This window comes from Halichoerus grypus, chromosome 11 (assembly GCF_964656455.1).
Source record: "Halichoerus grypus chromosome 11, mHalGry1.hap1.1, whole genome shotgun sequence".
NCBI lineage: Eukaryota > Metazoa > Chordata > Mammalia > Carnivora > Phocidae > Halichoerus > Halichoerus grypus.
In genome coordinates this window covers 22703894-22729795 of record NC_135722.1, presented here as the reverse complement: position 1 = coordinate 22729795, position 25902 = coordinate 22703894, and the positions used below count along the sequence as shown (strand labels likewise).

Sequence of the window (25902 nt, the reverse complement as noted above, 5' to 3'; positions counted from 1 at the left end):
CATATTATCAGAGGCCTCAGTCAATTGCATGGGGAGCTCTGAAACAGGAACAGATATTCAGAATTGCCTGTGATAGGTACCACATCGTACTAGGTCCACATTGTTGCCAAACATTGAGGAAGTTGTCAGAATAATAAATACAAAATAAAATAATACGAATTAGAGCTAATAAATACTGAGTAGATCTTTGTAACTACAATTTTTAAAAAAACTTTTACTTCCACATTGGTAAAAAAATAAGTTAATTAACTATTAAGGACTAACCATCATTTAACCAGCTTTGCAATGTATATCTTTTTCAAACTTTTATTTCTTCTATTTCTTTTTTCAGATATCCATCCTCTTTTTAGCTATTTAAGAACTGACTACTGACACATAAGTTTGCAGCTGTTTATGAGTTTGCATCTTCATTTTCAGTGTAAATTTTCTTACTCTGTTTTATCAAGATTCCTGGAGAATAAAATATACCATTTCTTTTCCAAACAGGATAAAAATGTATTGAGTTCAAATGGTTTAGAAGGGATTTACCAGGGAGATAATCACATAGTGTGTTTTACCTTTTGCTATAAATTCTGTGGTCACAGCATATTAGGGCAGAGTGCCTACTCAGCATTAGTAAAAGTTTGGTGTTGTCACTTTACGCATTATTATAGAATCTGGTAGATAGAATGTATTTCCCCAGAGAGCAATCCATCCCAAGGATTGCATCATTGACAATTTATTTCTATTTACAGTGGTGGTGGTGGTTGTACCCAAGGCCTGCTTATTTTCACTTATCACAATTGGAGGGGGCATTCTCTTTGCTCCTGTAATTGGAAAATACCCTGTCACTCATTCTTAAATGCTGAACTCATCCTTCGTCAAGTTGTCACTTTATCTCTTTTCCTCCAGTACTTCTGTCTTGTGAATTCCAATATATTTGTTGATAAATTGCTTTATTCCCTACAAACTGGTTGTAGGCATCGTATACCAGGAATGTTGTTTTCTAATTATTATTCTCTCTGATGCCTAGGAAAAATACCACAATGTGCTAATGAATTAATCTTATCCAAAGGAGCTAAAAGGAGACAATATAGAAGAAGAAAATTATAAACTGCTTTGATATAGTTTTTTCCCCTAAACAATATGTCAAAAATGCTGGGGTTGATATTTTTAAATTGAGTCTATTATGATAGTAAAATTGGTTTAGAAATATGTGATAGAGGTGGTAGAGAGTCCTGATGGAAGGTTGTAGAAAGAAAACAATATTTTATGAAATAACAAATGCAGGATGTATTTTAATGCAGAATATAGCAAACTATGTATTTATCACAATATGTTCAAATATACTCTAATCAAATGATGTAAGCCATTAGGTTAAATATTTTCAGATATCTGAAAATGCAACATCAGCCTTTTTTTTTTTTTTTTTTTTTTTACAGGCAAAGATCTTGTCTATAGCCATTTCATTAAATGCCTAGAGAACAGTTGACTCTTACCAGATTTGCCACACTTTCTCTAGAAGGCTGAATCTCTAGCAGTGGCTGTGTTTCTCCATGAGTAGAACTTCTGGACCCTGACCTTCCTCCATAGTCTTGGCCTCACTGAATTGTAAAAACTATTTTGTCCACTTGCCCCTTCATTCATCAGCATAAAAACAGCTTCTTGCTTTTTCTAACCATGCCCATGTGTTCTCTTAATCTTCCCTACACCTCTGTAATTATTCTGTAAGTGAATGTCTTTTCAATACTTGCCTTGTGTATCCTTCTGAGACCCTAAATCAGAAACCAATTTTACTGTACATTCATAGATTATATATCCTGTTGAAAACTTTCTCCACCCTGAAGGGGATATATTTCCACATTCCATGTTCTCATTTCCTCTAACTTCTCTTTCCCTGAAAATATCACCATGGAAGCTACTTTTTATCCAGTTTCATCTCTTATGGAAAGAGACCTCAGGGCCAGAATTTGAATCAGTGTATCACTTAAAGTTGGACGACCACAAACTCCAAATTAGCAACATGTCACATATATTGAAACACACTGAAATAAAAGTTGTAGTTACATGAGAAAAGTTTTAATGAAGAGGCAAAAGCTCATGGAAACCCCAGATTATGACAACTGAACCTTATCAGTTTCTTAATCTTTGCAAAGATTGCAGGTCTGAGCATAAACACCACTGTCTCTCAGTTACTTATTGCTGTCCATCCTTACCTATGAAATATAAAGCTTTCACTAAATTTAGTATTTATTAACCATTAAACTTTAGATAACTTAAATATGGGGTCTCCTTTCAAAAAGTTCATTTCTAAAGGAAGTTGGATCTTCTATTCCGCCTCCTACTTAAGCACCTGTAAGTGTAGCAAGTAGCAAGAGTAACTTGCTTCCCAGACTAACCTTTCTGTGGTGACTCTTCTTTTCAAAAGTCACTGTGGATCTACTTAGTTGCTAAAGGGAGCCATAGATTTTCCCTGTCTTCTTGGATTTGTTATTAGCCTTGCTCTTTCACTTTCATGAAACTGTCTCCCCTATTTCCTATCAATTTTCTCATCTTGATTCTATCCTTTTCACTGCTATCCCCATACACATGTCACTTTCTCTTGCTCCAGACCCTTCCACTGCGTAGTTCAGACTGTTTCCAAACTCACATTTTCAACTACTACCTCACCTTGACTTACAATCTCATGGAAATGACTCTCAAATATTTACCATGATTAAATGTTGAGCTCTGATTTTGCATTTCTGTCTGTCTGCTGGGCATCTATTTTTGATGCCATCGAATAACTTCAGCGTACACTCATAAGGTAAAAGGATCGCATTGCAGCATCTCACCACTGAAATACAAACCTCAATCCCTTTCCGACTGCTGAAGTTTCACACGTGTAGTACAAAGGTGGAAAAATTACAGTCCATGGGCCAAACCCAGTCTGCCACCTGTTTTTGTATAGCATATGAGCAAAGAATATTTGTTATATTTCAAATAGTTGAAAAACATTGAGGGGAGAATAATATATCATGACATGTGAAGTTTTTTATGAAATTAAAATTGCATCTACAAGTAATGTTTTATTGGAATACGGCCGTGTTTGTTTACATGTTTGTGGCCCCCTGTGTCCTATAATGTCAGAGCTGAGCAGTGCATCAGAGAGAACATGGGCTGCAAAGCTTAAAATATTTAATATTTGGCTCCTTCTAAAAAAAGTCTGCTGACCCCTGATTTAGTGGATGAAGCCTGCTTCTCCCTCTCCTGCTTCTCCCTCTCCCCCTGCTTGTGTTCCTGCTCTTGCTATCTCTCTGTCAAATAAATGAATAAAATCTTAAAAAAAAAAAAAAAAAAGAGTAGACTAATGGAGCTAAATAGAAATCTTAGGTACGCTCTTTGTTAGGTGGAATTTCAGAGAAAGTTACTCAGTACTAATGAGCCTGTTTTTTTCTCTGTGAAATAGATATGCCAACAGCCAAGTTCTTCTATGAGGTTTATTTCATCTCAATCTAAGACTATTACTGTAGGCTTTAAATTATTTTTCCATTTTTTTTTTTTTTTTTTCAAATCAGCCTGGTGAAACAATGACAGATAAACCTATATTATGGTAACATCTCAGGAATATTTCATAACATCTCTGTTGTTCAAGGCTGTTTCAGATTTAAGTGAAAGAATCTCAGCTTGAATTGATTTAGACAGACAAACATTATATTATATAATTGCATATAATTTTAGAGCTTCCTTTTTAAATTTTATATATACACACACATGCAGTATATAAATAAGCATATATGGTGTATAACGTATTATCTATATAAAGTGTATTACGCATATGGTGTTATAAAATTGACTCTTTTAAAGTGACGTTAGAAAAATTGCCTTACCATCTATGCTACTTACAAAAATAGACTTCAGTTTATTTAAAGGCCTAAATGTGAAAGTTACAACTATATGATAATAGAAAAATGTAGGAGAACCTTGGCAATTTCCATTCTTATAATTCATGAAACAATTTTATTCTAACTCTCCCCTTGCACCTACATCAGGTCTTTATCAACACAGGATCCACTTTCTGTACGAACAACAATTTTTAGAGCACAGTAATTATGCTACCCTCGAAGTTGTTTTAGGTACTTTTTGCATTTTATTCCAAACCATAAGTACCCATTTATCTAAGATGAAGACAATATTTTAATTAACCCTCCATTTTTAAATTTGTACTTTATTAGCCTCAAATTGTTTCTTGTTAGTTTTTCTGTTTTTCATCCTCCTGAATCTTTCTGTATGAATACACACACACACCCATCTCTCTCTCTATAATGTATATAAAATATACATTTGATGCATATATTAGACATATTATGAAAAAACTTAAAGGAGCAACAAGTAACCAATAATAAATTAGATAATTGGCAACATAGATCTTAAAACAATATTTGAGTTAAGATACCTCTCTCTCTAACTCAAAAAAAATATTGTTTTGTAATCTCTTCATGTTTCCAATTATCTAATTGATTACTTCTTGCTGTAAGGTATTCCATAGTATATGTCTCAAATATTTACTTACCCATATCTGTATGACAGACATTAAGGTTGCCACCAAATCTTTTTCATTACAGAGTGTTACAGTGACCACATTTGACTTTTCGACTTAGCAATTTTTGTAAGAGTATGTATGCATGTATGTATTTTTGTGATCCATCCTAAAATTCATATGGCATCTCAAGGGATTACAAAGAGTCAAAACAATCTTGAAAATAGGAACAAAGTTGGAGGTCTCACACTTCATGATTTCAAATTTACTACAAAGCTATAATAATCAAAAATTGTGGTACTGGCACAAAAACATATAGATAAATTGAATAGAAGAGGAAGCCTAGAAATAAACCCTCATATATAAGGCCACGACCATTCAATGTGTAAAGGACAGTCTTTTTAACAAACGGTCCTGGGAACATTGGATATCCATACACAAAAGATGGAAGTTGAATCCTTACATCATATGTAAAAATTAACTCAAAATGGATCTAATATTTACACAATTAGGTTTTTCAGATTAATATAGTTTATTAAACTATTTTTTAAATTAAACTATTTTATATTCTACATGTATAGAAGGTTCACAATGTTTACTATATATCACTTGGTATATACATGGATTGATAACTCACTCTCTTGGCCCTCAAAGAGTTTACAGTCCAATAGGGAAGATGTGGGGGAAAAACCAAACCAATAATAATATCTGTATGTATATTTATCGCATATAGGATATGTAAGGATAGCAGTGGACTTACATCTATGTAAGGTACTATGGATCACAACCAAAAGGCAGTTTAACAGCATTCTGAAAAAGCATATAGATTATATAATTAATGGTTCTGACATGATATGTTTGAATTTAAAATAAACATGGAGCTAACATAGTTCATGGCAGCTACATAAATTGTATAGTTTTAGGTTGATGTTAAGTCCCTTACCATATCACCAGGATAACTTTTGACAAAGTCTATGGAATTCATTCAGAGGATGGAGAATTAATCTTTGGAAAATTTGAATAATATAATGAGTCTATAGGAAAAATATTTAGCTTTTAAATTGTCTTAAGTTAGATATTTATCTATTTATACTTGCTTAGGCTTTTTTTTTATAAATTAATGTCCTTTCCTTTTTCCATTTAACTTCTTCACTATAAGAAATGACTACTCTGCCCACTCCCTCTCCCCACACAAAAAAGGCTATTTCCACCTGTACCCATTTTTAATTGAATCTGTTATTGACTTAACCTGCACTTACGTGATTTCTCTTTTGTGTTTTATTCAGTCATTATCAAAGGAATGATTTAAAGATGCAGGTTTTACTGAACTATGTAAGGATGAGTGTTTTATGTAAAGGGCAGCAATCTTTGTATTTCAGGCTCCTTTTATTATACTAAAATTCAGGATCTGTTATTTAAATGAAGTTGAAAGACAACCTATTCACCAGCTGGTAATTATAGACTGTGAATTTGGAGTTCTTGTGGCTTGATCTCATTGTATACCGTTTGAATAGAATATATCAAATGAAATGTGGGGAAATGCAAAAGAAATAAAATTGCATACACAATTAAAATACAAAGATGATGTTTGCATCTTTTGATTTCTCAGAACCTATCATGTTTCTTCAATACAAATGTATTGAAGAATTTGTTCAAAGTATTCAGTAGTTTACAAATGATTTAGTGAATCAGAATAAAGGCAATGTTCTCCTCCAAGATACTCTCACCAACTTCATAAAAGGAAATTTCAACTCTTATAGAACTCAATAATAAAGTATTGTTTCAACTATATAGCTTTAGATTATGTACAGTTTCTTGGTGAGTGTAACCAGTGCTTTTCTCTGCATTATGAAGCCAGGAGTAGGGGTGGGTAATGGTATTAAAATCCCTTTATGTTTTACAAAATGTTATTACATACATTTATCAACCATCTTATGTGGGTGTCTGGGCAGGTATTATTAGTTCTCTGACTCCCAGTTAAAATTTCTTGCACACACTAGATTACCAATCTTTTGCTGTGGTAGAATCATTGGAATTATCAAATGGTCTGTAAATATAGGCCTATTTGCCTCTGTAGTTTGTGATTAAAAATACTTCAAAGGGAAAACAGAAAAAATTATGCTACTCAGCTGCCAGATATATTTTTGAAAAAATAGTATATACAGTGATCAGATGAATGTTTATAATATTAACCCAGTTTCTGATTATGCAAGGTCTGTCTGAGAAGGAAAACAACTGTTGTCATTTTCCAAGACAGGATGTGGGAAGATAAGTTGCCACATAGATGTTCCCACAAAGAAATTAACTGGATAAAGCATGAAAGGAAAGAGAAGAGACACAAGGTTAGTGGATTCTTTAAAGTTAATGGGTAAGAGCTGGAGTAAATTCTCCTTCAGAGTTCAAACTAAACCATTTCAAGAGAGTGGGGCAAGACCACCACTTTCTCAGAGCATTTAAGAAGGTCAGAGGCAAGATGATGGAAATGATGATGGGAAGGAGTGTGAGACAAGTGTACTTGTGTTTGGGGACATTAACAGAACAGGACCTTTGGAGTCACATTGACCTCGGTTTAAATCCTCGACCCGCCACTTTTCAGTGATGTGAATGTCAGAGCAGGTCAGTTTTCAACCAAAGCCAAATCAAACCAAACATAAAATTCTAAAGTGATATACCAGAGCAATATGAAGTTTTCAAGGGAAATATTTACAAACAAGTTCAGGGTTCTCGAAAGTCCCCAAGGACATAAACACATTGAGAGAGAGGGCAGAGAGAGGATACACGAGGGCTCTTTCTTTGGAGAGGGTTGTGTGTGTTCTGTGAGTCTCTGTCACCCCAAAGCAGAGGTACAGTGTACCTGTCCCCAACCTCAATTCTACTGAAACAGGCTTCTGTGGGACCCCTTGGAGTGCTTGGTATGTATTTCCTATAATTGTAGGGGAGTAACACGATAGACTCTTATTGAGGACTATAATGGCAAGAGGCTGTAGCTATCAGCTTGAGACAGGAGAGACTGAGAGATACTTAGAGTGATGAGTAATGCCAGAGACAAGAAGGTGGAAGTACCAGTATCAGATGTGTGTGACTTGGAGAAGAGAGCCATTCTGAAGTCATTTAAAACACCGACCAAGAGAACACAAAGAGGGATGATGGGACCCCAAGAGAGAAATCCTGAGTAGATAAGTTGCCAAAGGCCAGGGTTTGAAGGACGGGTGGCAATCCAAAGAAAATCCTTACTCACATGCAGCAGTGTCTCATCAGCTGTTCGGGGCAAGGTGGGGATGTGATTCTGAGTAACATGTGAAGGTGATCAGGGAGGAGAGCACTCTGCTCTGAGCACCTGCCAGGGGAAGGGGTTATCAAGCCTCCCCAAAGCGATGTCTTGTTTAACAAGAGCTGTCCTCTGCTTTTATCTGTCTTCCGCAACATACCCCATTGTGTACCCCACTCAGGAAACAAACACATTTCTGTTTCCTGAGATTTTTAAAGTCATATGTGTATGTAAACAGTGGGCTGCCCTTTACTCCTTGCTGGCACCAGAAGAGTGAAGACCAGCGCTGGGAGTTGAGGCACCGGTGCCCCCGCGGACGAGAGGCAGCCCTGGGCCCTGAGTGGGCGTGTCCACACCAGAAGCGCGCTCCCAGGCACAGCTCCGCCCCCGGGAGGCCGGGGCCGCGCAGCCGCACTCCTTGTGCGCTCGGTGCTGCGCTGGTCGGGGCGTTCCGCCGGCCACGCAGCCTGGACTGGAGGTGAGCCGCGGAGCGCTCACTGCCGCGGTCTTCGGCTTCAAAAGAAAAATTCTCCAAAGGATTTTGCGGCAGTAGCTGGGCCCCGCAGGGCCATACACTTACTAATCTTGAGCAAAACAGGGAACAATGTTTACTTTAACCCCATGCACCTTCCAGAAAGCCCCACCTTGACTCTCCAGATCAACAAGTACGCGCTGGTTGGTGATGTCTCCTCGCTGCAGTGACATCACATGTGCGGGCAGCTGTTTACCCACCGTCTCTCCTGGTGCTCAACAGCTTCGGCCCCCACAGCATGCACGTGAAGCTCGTGGCCACCATGTGCCAGACGTGGTTCCCCTCCATCAGCGTGCACAAACATTGCCTTCTCATCAGCTACAACTCCACTCCCGGGAGTTGGATTCCCACCATCATAGCATCAAAGTCATCCCTGTGGGTGCAAGTTGTGGGCTAATGAACGGTCTCCAGGAGAAATTCCCCAACACGAGCCACCTGCAGGACATCGGTGATCTGCCGGCTACTGGCACAGGACTTTCAGAGAGTGAGGCAGAGCTCGAAGGTGAGCACGTGACTGAGTTGCCCCGGGCTGTTGCCATAGTGGCTGAGCACCAGGCGGCGCACAGAGATCCCATCTCGGCTCACTGAGATCCAGGAGAGTGGCAGTTTCTGCACAAGAGGTTGGAGGAACACCAGGCCCCCCTCAGCCAAGGAAGAGAAGCTGCGGCTTAAGGCCCAGAGGCAGGACCAGCAGGCCCAGAACGGTCCAGTGAAAGCACGAATGGTGAGAGGCCCTCAAAAGGAAGAGCCTGGTTGACATGAAGGGCATGGGCAGAGGCTGACGGGACAGTGATGCCCAGGATCCTGGGGGACCGCCCAGGAAGCAGAGGGGACTGGCCAGCAGTAGTGGGAGGAGGAGGAGGGAAAGCCAGAGGAAGGGGTGGGGTGTGCAACTGGATATTTCTGGCAGTTGGCAGGTGAGGAGCCTGATGAGAAATTGGTCCTAAAGATGGCCAAGAGGAGAGAGCCCGCCTAGAAGCATCTGGTAAAGTGGAGGCCTCCAAAGACCATTACTAAGAGCATTTTTACACTTTTGTGAGGTTTTTTGTTTTGTGTGGGTTTTTTTTTTTTTTTTTTTGCTTTAATCGGTGTCTTTCTATTAGGTGACAGTGCACTTGCTAGTGGGAGATAAAATGACAGATATGTAGGCAAAGTTAGGGGAGCGCAGAGGTCAGGCATGGGTCCTAATGGCTCTCTATTCACCCAGTGAATTCTTCTGGATGGGACCAATTAAAAAGATAACTTTCCAGGTGCATTTAACCATGGGACCTAGAATGATCATTATGGGTATTGAAGTTATCAACTAACTAAGTGACTCCAAAAGTCAACTGGATCTTAGGATTTAAATCCTGTAGCCCAAACTAGGATCTCTACCAACCAGGGGCTTGTTTTTTGCTCCCATAGAACTTTATAAAATTGAATTTCAGGGTAATGTTTAGTGTTCTATAGAAGGATTTTACTGTAGTTACAAAGTAAATAGGAAATATAATAGAAAATTCAGGTAGAAAAGTGTTAAACTGTATAATGAGGTAATTTATAAGGAGATAAATAGCTATAGGAAGATTGGGTCTATAAAGCATTTCCAGTAAGCTATGATTAATTGTTTTAGGGATAAATTCCTCTTCTCTTAACAGAGTAGTAGTATGTGTAGAGGTCTTAAAATATATTTGCACTCCATAAGGGAGATAAATTATACTAAGTTTAATATTGAAACAGAAATAGAAAGTAGTAAATCAATAATGAATTTATATAGAAAAATATTTTATTTTCCATTTAATCTTTATGGAAGTGTTTGTACGACCTGTGAACATGTTATCCGATTGGAATGACAAGTGTTTTTTGTTTTTGTACTATTTTGTTTTGATTTTTAAATGAACATTAAGAGATGAGAGGATTTCAATATTGATTATGATTAGGAAATTGATTACAATGCTATGTGTATTAGCTAATGTTGAGTCAAATTACCTAAGGTCTTTGTTCAGTTATAATGATATTTAATTATATTGAGGAATTGCTGCTTATCAAATATTTATTGAGAGCCTACTATGTACCTGGCACTGTTGTAGATCCTAAGAAAACAGTAGTAAGATACAAAGGCCCTTCCTGATAGAAAAATTGGTATCTATATATTATTCAAAAGTAAGAATAAATTAAGTTTAAAGGGACATAGAGTGATAGTTTGCTATGTTAGAGAACTCAGGAGAGGTGTCCTTGAGAAGGTGTCTTCTGTCTTGAGTGAAGTGAAGGAATAAGTTATTTGATTATCTGGGGGAAGAATATTTCAAAAAAGTAAACAGGAGGGGCAAATACTTTAAGATACAATTTTTTCTCTAGTTCGGGGAATTGTAAGGTCAGGTTGACTCAGTGATCGAGGAGGACATTTGTAAGAATGAAGCCAGGAACATAGGGGGAACCAGATCATAGAGGTATTTGTAGGAGACCACTGAAGGATTTTAGAGCAAGAGTGTAACATAATCTTATTTACATTTTAGAAGCATCTGCTCTGTGAACAACAGTTCATGGGAGGAAAAAGATAGAAGCAGAGAGACCAATTCAACAGTTATTTTAGTTATGTAGGAGAGAATGATGCTATGAGGGACTAGGGAAATTATAGTGGAAGAGGTGAGAAGTGGTCCTTTTTCATATATATTTTGAAATGTCAGAAACTATGCTAAGTTCTTTATATATAATATCTCTCCTAACCTCAAAACAACTGAATGAGGAAGACAGACATTATTTTCATCCCCATTTCCAGAGGATGAATCTGTGGATGGAAGATGGCAAGTGACTTTCTCAATGTTGCTGCACTAGTAGTAAATGGTAGAATTAAAAATGATTAAACCTGGACTTGGCTGTCTCTCTAATGTGAGTTTTTGCCTGTAACATTACACTGCCTTTTATTTAACCTCATCTACAAAGTAGACCATGGCAATAGGACAGCAGTAGAAAAATGGCCTCAAATGTCAGGCATCCTTGCAATAAAATGGAAATTTTCTATTGATCTGGTTACTTTGTTGCTCATGGATTTCCCTACCATCTCTGAATAAAAGCTTTAGTCCTAAACTGGAGATGGAAAGATTCTAGGAATTGCAGACAATAAGCCTATTGATAGAGAAGGAAGAAGAATGTCATATATCCTTCCTACCCCCAACACTCCACCATGAGAACAAGGAGAAATTTGGTTTTATTTATTTATTCTTTTTAGATTGAAGAATATATTTCCTCAGTGAATTATTTCAATTAATGATCAGTTTGTAAGTATAAATGCACCAAACTTAATGGTGGTTTCTGCCAACTAACTTTAAAAATAATAAATTTACAGTTTAAACAAATTTAGAGTTGTACAACCTTCACCCTAATCCAGATTTAGAACATCCTATCATCCTCCAAATTAATCCCTGCTCCCACACCTAACTTTAGGAAACCACTGATTTTCTTTCATTCCCTATAAATCTGCCTTCTCTAGAAAATTCATATAAATAAAATCATACATTGTAGTTTTTTACATTTGGTTTCTGTCACTTATCCTGCTGGCTTTGAGGTCATCCAAGTGGTAGCATATGTTGGTAGTTCATTACTTTTTATGGCTGAATACTGTTACATTGTATATGTCTACCACATTTTGTTTATCTGTCAGTTGATAGACATTTGGGTTGTTTCCAATTTGGGGCTATTAGGAATAATGATGCTATGAACATTCACACACATGTGGATCTGTCTTTTCATTTTGCTTGGATAGATTCCTAGAAGTGAAATTGCTAGGTTGTATGGTAAATAAATGTTTATATTTTTTAAGAGACATTTTCGAAAGTGGCGGTATTCATTTTAATCTTCCCACAAGCAGTGCATGATGGTTTTAGTTTTTCAGTATTCTCTCTGACACGTAATATTATCTGACTTTTTCATGATAGCCATTTTAATGGGTGCATAGTTGTGTCTCTTTATGAGTTTAGCATTTTCCTAATGATTAATAATGTAAGCATATTTTCAAGTGCTTTTATTATTCATATATCTTCTTTTGTCAAGTGTCCATTCAAAGATACAAAATCCTTTGCTGATTTTTAAATTGGGTTATTTGTCTTCTTCTTACTGAGTTTAAGGATTATTTATATATTCTGCATATAAGTCCTTTATTAGATACATGATTTTCAAATATTTTTCTCTCAGTCTATGGCTTGACTTTTCATAATGGTATTTTTTTAGCAGAAACATTTTTAATTTTGATGAAGTTCAGTTTATCAATTAATTATTTAATGGATCATGTTGAAGTATAAGAATTTTTTTTTTTTTTTTTTTTTTTTGCCAAAGTCAAGATCACAATGACTTTCTCTTCTTATTTTCTAGAAGTTTGATAGTTTAATTCTTACATTCAGGTCTATGAGAATACTAGATCCATTATAATGGTTGTCTTTAGATTTCTTTAGATCTTCTTAAATTCCTTTCAATAATGCTTTATAGTTTTAAGTATAGAAGTTATGCACTTCTTTGTACAGTAACTATATTCCTGGGTATTTTATTCTTTGATGCTATCATAATAGAATTACTTTCTTAATTTCATTTTTGTAATATTCACTAATACAATTGGCTTTAATATATTTATCATCAACAATAATAGTGAATCATGCAATCTTGATGACTTCATTAATTATTAGTTTTATTGATGTTATTGGATTCCATAGGATTTTCTATATAGAAGGTCATGTCAACTGCAAATAAGATAATTTTACTTATTCTTTTCTTTTGTCAGCCATGGTAGGAACCTCTAGTACAAGGTTAATAGATGTGGCAAGAATGCACATACGTGTTCCTCATTTTTGGAGGAAAGCATTCTTTTTCACCACTTAGGGTTATGTTAGGTTTGGTATTTTGTAGAGATTATCAGGTTGAATAAGTTGTTTCCTATTATTCATAGTTTGCAGATGTTCTTCATCATTTTTTAATCATAGATTCATTTTTTGAATTGCTTTTTCTGTGTTTAATGAGATGGTCATGTGTTTTTGTATTTTATTTTATTAATATGGTGTAAAACATTATTTCTTTTTAATGTTAAGCCAACCTTACATTCCTGAGGTAAATAGCATTTGGTTATTGTTATACCCTGCATGTTTGTGTCACCCCCAAATTCATTATCTTGAAACCCCTAACATGATGGTATTTGGAAATGGGGTCTTTGGGAGGTAATTAGGTCATAAGAATGGAGCCTTCATGATGACATTAGTGTCCTCATAAGGAGAGACATGAGAGAGCTTTTTTCTTTCCACCATGTCAGGATACAATGAGAAGAATGGCATCTGCAAACCAAATAAAAAGGATTCTCAGCGAGAACCAAATGGACCAGCACCTTGATTTTGGACTTCCCAACCTTCATAACTGTGAGTGATAAATTTCTGTTTTTTAAGCCACCTAGTCTATGGTATTTTGTTATAAGCAGCCTAACTAAAACAATTATAGTGCATAATATTTAGTTTACTGACATTTTATCAAGGATTTTACATATATGATCAAGAGGGATATTTTTCTGTTGTTCTCTTTTCTTGGGTTATCTTTGTCTGGATTGAATAACAAAGTAATGCTAGTCTTAGAAAATGGGTTGGTAAATGATTCCTCTTCTTACATTAAGAAAAATAATTTGTAAAAAATTTATAATAATTCCTTCCTTTGTTTGATAGAATTCACCCAGACCTGAGCTTTTCTTTGTGGGAATGTTTTCAATTACCAGTTTCTTTATATTTTATAAGTATATTAAGATTTGCTATTTCTTCCTAAGTCACTTTTGATCATTTCTTTGTACACTTTCCTGCTTCATCTCAGTTATATAATTTGTTGGTATAAAGTTATTCACAATAATCCCTTACATATTTTTATTTCTCTAGGGTCATTAATGATGTTTCCTTTTTTCTTTCTGGCTTTTGGTAATTTGAGTTTTTTGAATTCTTCAAAAAACAAACTTCAGGTTTCATTGATTTTTCTCAATTGTTTATCTGCTATTTCATTGATGCCTCTTCTAATATTTTTTAGTTCTTTGCTTCTAGTTGTTTAGAGTTTAGTTGCTCATGAGTATCTAGTTTCTTAAGGTGGAAACTTGGGTTATTATTGAGACTTTCTTTTTTTCCGATATAAGCCAAATGGCTATAAATTTCTCTCTAAGCACTGTTTTAGCTGCATCACATAAATTATGGTATATAGTGTTTTCATTTTCATTAATTTCAGAATATTTTCTATTTTACCTGTGATTTCTCCTTTGATCCATGAGTAAGTTAGAATAGTGTTGTCTAATAATATTAGGGGATTTTCCATATTTCTTCCTGTTGTTGATTTCTAATGTATTTATTGTAATCAGATCCCCTGATACCAACTCTTTTTGGGTTTCCAGATCCAATTCCAATATGCGCATGAGTGTTCCCCCCCTCCCCCCGCTGCCCTGATACAACACTAAGCAATCATTGGACACCAGTGAAGTATCCAAGAATTCAACTCAGTTGTTACCCTACTTGAGATAGCATAATATTCCACAGCTTAAGGGCTCAGTTCTATAAGACTTTCCTCTACCCTGAACCCCCACCCCCTTCAGATGCTAGTTGCAAGCCCTAGGTTGTTATGTGTGTTGACAAACTGGCTACAGATTAGAGGTTCTGACCTCCTCCTCCTTAGGTTCTTTTAATTTGCTAGAGTGGCTCACAGAACTCAGGGAAACACTTCAGCAGTTAAATGAAGAGATACATAGGGTGATGTATGGAGAAAGGGCACAGAATTTCCATGCGCTCTCCAGATATGTCACTCCCCCCACCCCCCCATCTCCACATGTTCACCAACCCAGAAGCTCTCTTAACCAAGTCCCCTTGGGTTTTTGTGGAGGCTTCATTACATAGTTGTGATTGACTAAGTCCTTGGCCATTGGCTGGTTCAACCTCCATCTCCTTCAGGGGGCTGAAGGTTTCAACCCTCTAATCACATGGTTGGTCCTTCTGGCAACCAGTCCCTGCCCTTGGGTGGGGTCCAAAAGTCACCTTCATTAATATAAAAAAAGACACCTGCTTCACTCTCAACACTTAGGAAATTCCAAGAGTTTTGGGAGCTGTAAGCTAGTAACTGGATGAAGACCAAATACATATGAGAAATATATTTTGGTCATCTGAATGAATACGTATTCCTTAGAAATCACAATATTCTATAAGATAATATACTATGTATGATTTCAGTACTTTTGAAAGTAGTATGACTTGTTTTACTGCCTAGCATATGGTGTATCTTGGAGAATGGTGCGTAAAAAGAATGTGGATTCTGCTTTGTTGGGTGGAATTTACTATAGATCTCTGTTAGGTTGATAATGTTGTTCAGGTCTTCTATATAGTTTCTGAGTTTTCTGAGTAGTTCTATCACTTACTGAATAAAGTATCAAACTTTCTCATTATTTTTGCTGAATTGCCTATTTCTCCCTTTAGTTCTGTCCATTTTTTATTTCATATATTTTGGGCCAGTGTTGTTAGGTGCATACATGTTTATAATTGTTATATTTTCTTGATGTATTGATCCTTTTATGATTATGAAATTACATAACATTTCTTTCCTAATGTCTGTTTTGTGTTATATTGTTAGTGTTATATAACATTCCAGATCTCTTATGTTTACTGTTGGCATGATAAATCTTTTTGTATCATTTTAATTTAAATCTACTTTTGTCTCATCATTTCAGGTAAATATCTTGTAAACGGCTTACAGTTGGTCTTGCTTTTATTTTTCTCCCCCCATATACAGTCTGACAATCTGTGCCTGTTGATTGGGGTATTTAGACTATTCCCATTCGAAGTGATTATTGATATAGTTGGATTTATCTATGTCATTTGTAATTTACCTTCTAGTTTCAAATTTGTCATTTACTTTTTCTCTTTTACTCCAAGACTGCATTATTTTGTGCTAAATAAGTATTTTTTAATGTGGAATTTCCATTCATCTGTTGATTTTTCAGTGAATTTGTTTGGTCATTTTCTGATGGCTGTTTTAAGGATTATAATATGCATATTAACTTAATCACAAATTACTTCAGATTAATACCAGGCCAATTTTGGTTAAATTATCAAACCTTATTCCAGTATACATTCATTCCCTCTCCCTTCCTTTTGCTGTTATTGTCAAATATGTTCTATTTATATATATTCTGAGTCCAAGCAATACAGAGTTATCACTTTATATAATCTTTTGCCTTCTGTAAAAGTTAAGAATGAAGATAAAAGCATATTTATATGTTTATATAAATCTACAGAAAACAGATGTACATTTATATTGTTCGTATTAACTAATATGTTTGCCTTTTCCTGTGATCTAAATTTGCTCCTGTGGATTGCATTTGCAATCTGGTGTCATTTTTGTCAGCCTGAAGAAATGCCTTTGATATTTCTTGTAAGGCAGTTCTGCCAGCAGAAAATTTTCTTATTTTTCATTTCACCTTATTTCTGTAGAATTGTTTTGCAACGTATAGGATTCTTTGTTGACCATTTACATTTTTTCCCACCACTTTGAATACGCCATACCACTACCTTCTGACCTCCCTTGTTTCTTTTTTCTTTTTTTGTACGATTTTATTTATTTGACAGAGAGAGAGATTAAGAATAAGCAGGGAGAGTAGCAGGCAGAGGGAGAGGGAGAAGCAGGCTTCCTGCTGAGCAAGGAGCCTGGTGTGGGGCTCCATCCTAGGACCCTGGGATCAGGACCTGAGCCAAAGGCAGACACTTAACTGACTGAGCCACCCAGGCGCCCCTGACCTCCATTTTTTCTGATGAGAAACAATAATATTGATGCTCCTTTGTATGTAATGAATTGTTTTTTCTTGCTGATTTCAAGATTTTGACTTTGCCTTTAAATAGTTTGAATATGAGGTCTCTAAATATGGATCTCTTTGTATTTGTCCTGCTTAGGTTTGTTGAGGTTCTTGGTTATGTAAATATTATTTTCATCAAATTTGCAAGTTTTTAGTCCTATTTTATCAAATATTTTGTTTACTCCATCTTTTCTTCCCTGTAACAGTGATCAGTCTTAGGAATATGCTTGTCTCCTAACCACACGATATCAAGCTAGTAGACATGGTATGTTGACCACCCCTGCCTTTACTCACCTACCTCTGAGAAGTCACATCCACGGACAGTGTTGCTGGGCATGGGTGTCACCTGTCACCCCAAATAAAGTAAGCCCCTTTTTCATGCTGTAGAGACTCTGATAGTCCTTGTGTCTTAACCCATCCTGGCAGAACCACCAAGCCAAGTTGGGAGTGCGGGAGAGAATGGGAGCATGCCCAGGCCAGGATGCCATAGATCTCCACTATTCTTGCTTAATGTCCAGCTGTTTTTAAGCCATAAATACTTTGCAGATTGTATTTTACTTTTGGTTGATTTCTGGAGCACTGAAGTGGTTTTCTTTGTTTTTGTTTTATGTTTTTGGTCTATTGTTTGGCTATATAGTTGCTTTTTGAGAAGAGAATTTGCCAGTCTCTTCAATCAGTCATATCCATAGTTCCTGTCACTCTTAAAAAAAAAAAGAAAAAGAAAAAAGAAAGAAAAAAAAACCCAAACTAAACAAAACCCACTTTATTTTGACCAATTAATTAACTGGGTTAGGGTGGGTCTGTGTATCAAAAAATTTTGCCTTCAGACTGCATGACACACCGCTTTCTGAAGTGAAGGGGCTTTCAGTTAGGACATTTGGAGATGAAAAGTTGTCTTCTCCCTCAGTTTTTTTGTTCAAATACAATGCAAAAGTTGTTTAAAATATCAAAAACTCAAGGCTTGCATAATATACTGTGGAAGCATAGATTCTGAGAAAATTTATCTTTAATACATATTAAAGAAGTTATTTATTGTTTTTGTTTTGTTTTGTTTCCCCTTCCATCTCTTGTAAGGAAGGAGGTTCATGCCAGGCCAAATTGAACCTTCAGCTGCTCAAAACTTTGCTCTACTTTCCTGACTCCCCATCAGGGGATATCATTACCTACAGCAATTCAGTTATGATACTCTTTACTCAAACCCTGCGAGAACTCAGAAGTGGGTTAAATTGGGAAATTTGATAAAAGAACAATATCTTAGAGATAATCATCTTGCTTCAACAAAATGCCTCTTTATTTAATGGGGCAGGATAAAAACTAACATGCATTTTATTTTTTTTTTAATAATTTTTTTTATTTATTCATTTGAGACAGAGAGATACAGAGAGAGAGAGCAGGAGCAGTGGGGAGAGGCAGAGGGAGAGGGAGAAGCAGACTCCCTGCTGAGCAGGGAGCCCAACGTGGGGCTCCATCCCAGGACCTGGAGATCATGACCTGAGCTGAAGGCAGATGCTTAACCATCTGAGCCACCCAGGCGCCCCCCTAACATGCATTTTAAATGTCTTCGCCTGTATCACTAATGGCATCATAAGTTGCTTAAATGAAACTATTCTACAGTTCTGGTTGACTCAAGTATTTCACTAAACTTGGCTTGGTGGAGCCTCCTCCTAAAATAGAGTATTATGATTGAGAAGCAGTAACAAAAAACAAGCTATTACTTTCTGCCTGAAAATTTATAAGAGATCTAAAAAAAAAAAAAAAGTGCTTATAAATAATATCTTTAAAGTATTTGCATTTATGTTTTGTTTTTATTGAACCATAAAAGACAATTTAGCTTTTTTAACTATTTATACTCCAGTATGAAATTTTGTTACCTTCGTTTTAGTATCACTTCTATTTTACCTGGGTTTATACCTGCTAAAGTTATTGGCTAAATGTTCTTTCTTTCTTTTTTAAAAAGACATATTTATTTGAGAGAGAAAGAGAGAGAGAGCAAGCAAGCAGGGGGAGGAGCAGAGGGAGAGAGAGAATCCTCAAGATCCTGAAGCAGACTCCTTGCTGAGCGTGGAGCCTGACAAAGGGCTTGATTCCAGAACCCTGAGATCATGACCTTAGATCAAGAGTTGGCCGCTTAACTTACTGAGCCACCCAGGTGCCGCTTTGCTACATTTTTTTATCTACTTTGCATATAGGAGTGGCCATGAAACTCCGCTTCAGAGAGGTAAACCAACATTCCAAATTTTACACAGTAATTTCTTGTGGAGCTGGGACACAAAGCCATATCTTTAATGTCTAATAGAAACTTTTGCTGCTAAAATAACTTTCTAAGCCATCTTGTAGGGATAGGTTAATCTCTAGATTAGCCACAGTTAACTTTTAATATGGATTTCATTCTTAGTAGTCGCTGATCCTATAGAATTTTTTCCTTTTAGCTGTTTATGAACAAAATGAAAACCATTCTAGGTAAAGAGAGTTTATTCATACACATTTTAAACCTGATCACATTTGGGTGATGTAATAGTGATGATCTACAAATGGCCAAAGAGGACTCACTATTCAAAATGTCATAGAATTTCCATCAATCAAAAGATAAAATAACAGAAAACAAAGGTGCAACTGCATGTAATGGGTCATTCTGAATGCTGGGTATCCAGTAGAATCAATAGACCATTATTTCGGTTTTGACCCACAAATGAAAGGAAGAAAGTTGACAGATCATAGTTTTCTGATCAACCACTGAAAAAAAAAAAAAGGTAGACTTAGGTTACATATGGCTTGTTTAAAATGATCCAATATCAGGAATCATGAAAGCAGACATTTTTATTTGAAAGTAAATTTGGTGTTGTTATTGTTGTCATTGTGAGCTTAGGTTTCTAGCACTACCCTCTACTTTCACATCGTATAGGATGGAGGAAGCTGTTTTGGTGGATGAGAAATGAGGATGGGCATTAAGAGACATGGGAGTGGACGCTTCTGGATGGACCAGTAACTAGCTCAGTCACTTCAGTGAGGTCACTGAATCTTTTTACTGAACCTCGTTGGGTTTTTTTTTTTACCTGAAAAATGAGAAGAGTTTCATATTTCATCAATTCTAATGCCTACTCCTCCTACCCCCTTTTCACCCCCTTTAAATTGGAGCACATCTAACAATAAATACCACCTCATCAGTGATGGCATGTTTTCATTCTTAGTTGTACTTAAAATGATGATCCATTTTTTAGTTGATGGTGCCATTAACCTGATCAAACCACCTCGAATCTTATAGAGAAAATCTATTTAAAAAGTTAAACGCAGGATGCCATTTTAAGACATTATCACAAATACTTAGGAATATTAAAATTACTTCAGCTTTTGGGGCACCTGGGTGGCTCAGTTGTTAAGCATCTGCCTTCGGCTCAGGTCATGATCCCAGGATCCCGGGATCGAGCCCCACATTGGGCTCCCTGCTCCGCGGGAAGCCTGCTTCTCCCTCTCCCACTCCCCCCTGCTTGTGTTCCCTCTCTTGCTGTGTCTCTCTCTGTCAAATAAATAAAATCTTTTAAAAAAAATTGCTAAAATTACTTCAGCTTTTAAAAAATGGCCCTAAACAAGTACTTAAAAACAAAAACATTAAACATGCTATTTGTTTAATAATGCCAGAACTGTATTCTTGAAATAAAACTTGATTCTCCATTTGAAAAGGATACACAATCTATTGGTGAGTGGTGTGGAAATAAAACTGAAAGATCAAAATTAAGACATATTTTGGGGATACTGATCTTCAAGGACAGAGAAGGAAGTTAATGTCTAGGCAGGAAAAGCAAGTTACCAAGGAAGAGGAAAATTTTAAGTTAAGTTTCCTTTCGCAACAGCATATATCAAAAAACTACAGCAATGTACATTATCTTTTGCATGAAACAAAATATCACGAATAATTTAAACCCAGCCAAATTGTCTTTATTATTTAAATAAACCCAAGGGACAGACATTCTCAAAAGGCAAGAATTCAGCAATTATAGCACCCATCCATTTTTCTTAGAGGATAACAAATCTTGATAATGAAATCCAGCCCACAGAAGAATTAATTCATAATAAGGAACTTAGGAAGGACTGGCACTGAGCATTTAGTCAATTTTAAATAATGATTATACAAGATAATATATGTTAAGAACACTGACAGTTTAAAATTTCAATATAGTTAAGAAAATTGGAAGGAGAATGAAGTTCTTGCTCATCTTTCATAGCAGAGTCAGTTGATACAGTTTAAAGTTGATTAAACTTGCAAAGTGAAGTTAAAAACTATTTCAACCTCAATATTTCTCACGGTTCTTAATTAAATTTTGTATTGAGATATTTTAGTAATATCTTTTACTGTTAAGAAACACTTCTTTAAATTTAGTAACTGTTTTAGTTTAGCTAAAAGCCAGCATTTTTATTACATATGTTAATTTTAATTGAAATTAATCTCAATATTTAATTTTTTAAAGTACAGATAATATGAATTCATGTTCAGTAATGTTTTCATAAATAATAATTTTGTGATTCTATCTACTTAGCCTGATAGAAGAATTTACAAGATCACCATATTACACATATAATATAATATATAATATAATATGTTATATATATAGAACCTCACCATCCTGAATGAAGTACACTGAATGCTGGCCGTTGTTATTTCTCAGTGGTAGGATTTAGGGTGATTTGATGTCTTCTTCTTTACTCTTTTTTTATTAAAAGAACCCTAAGAGCATATCTATTTCTACATTTACAAATGACAATAAATTTAAATGAAAGTTTGTATACATTTCTAACTAAATCCTATTCACCATGCACAGGCTGCACCATGCTTTTTCACAATCTGCTTCTGCCTTGTGTGGCTATACTCTTTTGAATGCTGCTGGTCTTGGCTGCATTTTTCAGTTTCTTTACTCAGTCTTGAGGAGTCCATACCAAGATGTGGACAATCTCTTGCTTTGCATTCTTCAAGTTACTACTCCTAAAGGGCAACTAAAAATGCCTTTAAAAAAATCCAGCATTAGTTTATCAACTGGAAAGTCAGTTTTGCATAGTGGTTAAGATCATGTCCTTTGAGGTCACATAACTCTTGGTCACTCAGGGCACTGCCAATTACAAAGTATGTGACCTTGAGCTACCTAGCATCACTCAGACACATTTTTCATTTCTATAATATTGACTTAATGAAAGTATCAAGCTCACAGGGTTATTTTAAAGATTACATTATATAACATTTGCAAACCACTTAGCATAATGACACACATGTAGAGCTTAGTCAGCAAAAGCCATACAGATAATCAATTGCCATTGTCCTAAGTTCTGCAAAGGAGATATACAGGACCCTGTGGGAGGACATGGCAGGTCTGCAACTGATCGGGAAGTGCAGCAAATATTTCCAGTACTCTGAATCATCCATCCACAACAGCATTTCCACAAATTATCTAGTGTAGTAGGAGACCTCTGTGAATTTCTGATGATGGTAAGGAAAAATGGTTTCAATTATTACATTAGAAGTCTGTTTTCTGTTCTTACAAAAAAAAAAAAAATCAGAAGACACCATGTGAATTCGGAGGAATCACTTGCCTGAGAGTAGCTCATTAGGTAATGAGATGTCAAAGAATCTTACCTGTATCATAACTTTTATGATAACTTTAAGCATAAAAGTGCTTTGCCCCTTTTTAAAATTTTTAATAAGAAGTGAAAGAATTTGAAAGAGAACTGAAATGTACCCTTAAAAGTTTAATCTACTACCCAAAGGAAAAAGATTACCAAAACTTATTGGCACCAGAAACAAACAACACACATACTGAGCTGAAGATACTGATATTTTTAATTGTAAATCCTGAGGGCTTTTGAGGTATCAGTGAGTTTTATTTTCCTGACCCAGAAACCTGCATTCAATATACTTTCTGAACTATACCTTATGTACGACAGAGACCCTTCTACCAACTAACATATTAGGAAGCACTTACAGTTGTGTTAATAACACCAAATGCATCCTCCTTAGCCCAGGACTAAAATGCCTGCTCCTTCCTCTTGTTGGAAAAATCTTTCTGCTCTGCCTGTGCCACAGAGGGTCAGAGCAATATTTGAGAGGCTCTGCAGGTTCCTTCCTAGACAACTATCTGGGAATGGCTGTTAGAACGTGAGTGGAGAACACATCAGATCCTCCCAGGCATTCACACTTTAGAAGGATTGTCCTAAGCCCCATACTTTAGAAAGTCTAAATTGTGTCAAAGTGACAAAACGTTGACTTAGGAAGTGAGGTGGTTGGAGAAAAGTAAGGGGTTGAACAAAGGAGGTACTTAAACAATTTGAAAACTCTGTAAGTCCTTTCCACCAAAGCACCACTAAGTCTGTGGGGCAAACAGAGTTAGTCCAGCATCTTTTCAGACCTCAGACCATCCTATGTTTTGTTTTGTTTGCTTTTGTCTTCAAATCTTTGTTTAATGACAGCTTGAAGGTAACTACCCCAGCACACATATGTTGGGGGGAAATGAGGGGCCATAGTGGCTATTGCTCAGAGCATCCTTATGTAAGGAATGAAGAGAGTAGCTGCACCTGGGATGACATGTATTTCTTGGAGTTCCCCTCTCTGTGCACACAGGTTGATGGGTATAGCAACTGACCATATATATGTGAAAATTTTCAGAACTAGTTTGAAGAATCTATCTTATAAATATGTTGAAAGAGCAAAAATATCATGAAGAGTCAGTTTATATCCACCCTCCACCCGCCCCAGATGGGACCATTGCTGTAATTGCTTCTCTTGCAAAACGTTTTCTAAGTGCCAAGTTATGCAGGGAATGAAGCGTTACCTAGCAATATGGCCAACTTTCAATTATCCATGGCAATGGGAGACAGAGATAGTAGAGATAATTAAAATTCACAGACTGTCCCCAAACTTGAGTTTAATCATTTACATCGTTCTCCTCTTGCACTAAGCTTGTTGGAAGCACTACCTAGAGATGATGTCTTTTGATTTCGGGTTTCATCTCCTTTCATGTCGCTTGTTCTCCAAACAGGGAAAACAACAGAAAGCTTTATTTAATCTTTCTATCTTCAGGGCCTAATAACAAATTTGGATCATAGTGGATGTTAAAAAATATTGAACTGTTAGACTGGAATGAAATGGCTGCAGTTTAGTATTGTAGAGTGAAAGGATCCTCGTAATTCCTGAAGTGGGAGCTGGATATGGTCTTTCCTTATTTTTGCAGGTGAGATCAGCCAGAGTTTCATAGTATTCAAAGAATGCAAATAGCTTTCCTTCTCAAATCATTATACTTAAACTCATTCATTCAGTCATTCACAAATGTTAAGTGTTTACAATGTTCTGGTCTTTGTTTTGAGTATTGGACGTTCCCCAAAGAACAGGATAGTTAAGGTTCGTCCCTTCATGGAGCTTAGATTCTAGTTGGAGAAGCCAGATTAAAAGCAAATTAAAAAATATATATATTAGTGGAATGTGTTAGTGCTGTGAGGAAAATACAAGGAGACACAATACTGTGTAATTTGGGCTGGGAGAGGCACTAATATAGCATGATTGGAAATTCCTCTCTGTTGATATATGAGGTAGACCCCACTATGCCAGAGAAAGAGCGTTCCAGGTAAAAAGGATTTAAGCAGAGAAAGAATTTTGAATCTTGGAACAAATATCCAGTAGTATAAAATCTCAACTCTTACATCACTTCTTCAAATGGATCACCTGGGAGCCAAGAAAGTTATCCTTCTTTCCTGATTCTCAAATAGGAAGCTTTAAAATGCTAATCCCTAGGTCTAAACAAGTGATTCTTCACTGTATTTAGGTCATAGATCCCATTTGTGTCTCTAATTGAATGTGTGGCACGCATACATGCAAGGTGCAATCTTTTTAAAGTAATTCTGGACTTCAGTGACAACAGGTCATTTAATCATTGGAAACTTAGAACATTTTATTCAGTCATTTATTGGATGCCACTTTTTATTAGGTACTGTTCTCAGGCACCAAGGTTAAACACAAAGACCTACTTCTCATGGAGCTTTGTCTACGGCATAATTTTTAGGTGGCTTTACAAATGCCTGTGACCTTATTTTCTGTTCTCACTTCTTTTCAGGCCGAACATTTTAGTGATTGCCCACTGCCAGGAGCCTGCTAATGTGAGAGATAAATGTAAGAGTTAGAGTTCTTCTAACTTTGAGCAGTTATCTTGCTATTTTATTGTCTTGCCAAGAAAGTTGTACCCATCTCTACAATTCTGGTATTCAAATTAAGGGAACTGAGTCATACCCCCTCCTTGAGATTGTTGAAGTAAGATAATGTATGCTTTTTGTCCCTCTGAGCAGAAACAAGTTTATCATGGAGGCCACCAACTAGTGACTCTCCAGTGGTTTTCATGAAATTCTTTTCTTTTTTCTTCATTTGCCTATAGTCACATATCCTAAGACATATGAGAGTTGGGGCTTCACCAGAGCACAGAGAACAGTGCTAAAATGATGCTTTTAACCCCAAGGAGCCTGAGTTGATGATCTGGAGGAAGTTCCTCCATTTCCACAGTAGGGGGCAGACCTGAAGCCTGGCTTTGAGAACCAGTTGGAAAAGTCCACAGCCCTGCCCTGTTTGTTCATAGGCAAAAGACAGAGGCCCACCGCTTTCACTGGTGGCAATTGGAGAGCTTCCTCAGGATGAATGTCCTTTGCAGACATGGAGTGGGCTGCAGAGGTCTTGATGAGGACTTACCCGGGATGAAATTCAGTTTTTATTGTCACTTCCCCGTGTATCCCATCCTGTTGAAGGTCTGTGGAGAAGAGACTGGTTA

At 36.4% G+C, this 25902-nt stretch overlaps 1 long non-coding RNA gene and 1 pseudogene across 1 annotated transcript in view; both read left to right on the top strand.

Annotated features, from left to right (window-relative positions):
• The first annotated feature begins 8109 nt into the window (after positions 1 to 8109).
• Positions 8110 to 9026, top strand: LOC118521394 (suppressor of SWI4 1 homolog pseudogene; annotated as a pseudogene).
• A 192-nt stretch (positions 9027 to 9218) lies between these two features.
• The window catches only part of LOC144379512 (uncharacterized), a 408148-nt gene continuing 391464 nt past the window's right edge, over positions 9219 to 25902 (top strand). Inside the window, exons 1-2 of the long non-coding RNA XR_013442674.1 lie at positions 9219 to 9283; positions 13568 to 13670. This is a non-coding gene — a long non-coding RNA (uncharacterized LOC144379512). The remainder of the gene's footprint in view (positions 9284 to 13567; positions 13671 to 25902) is intronic.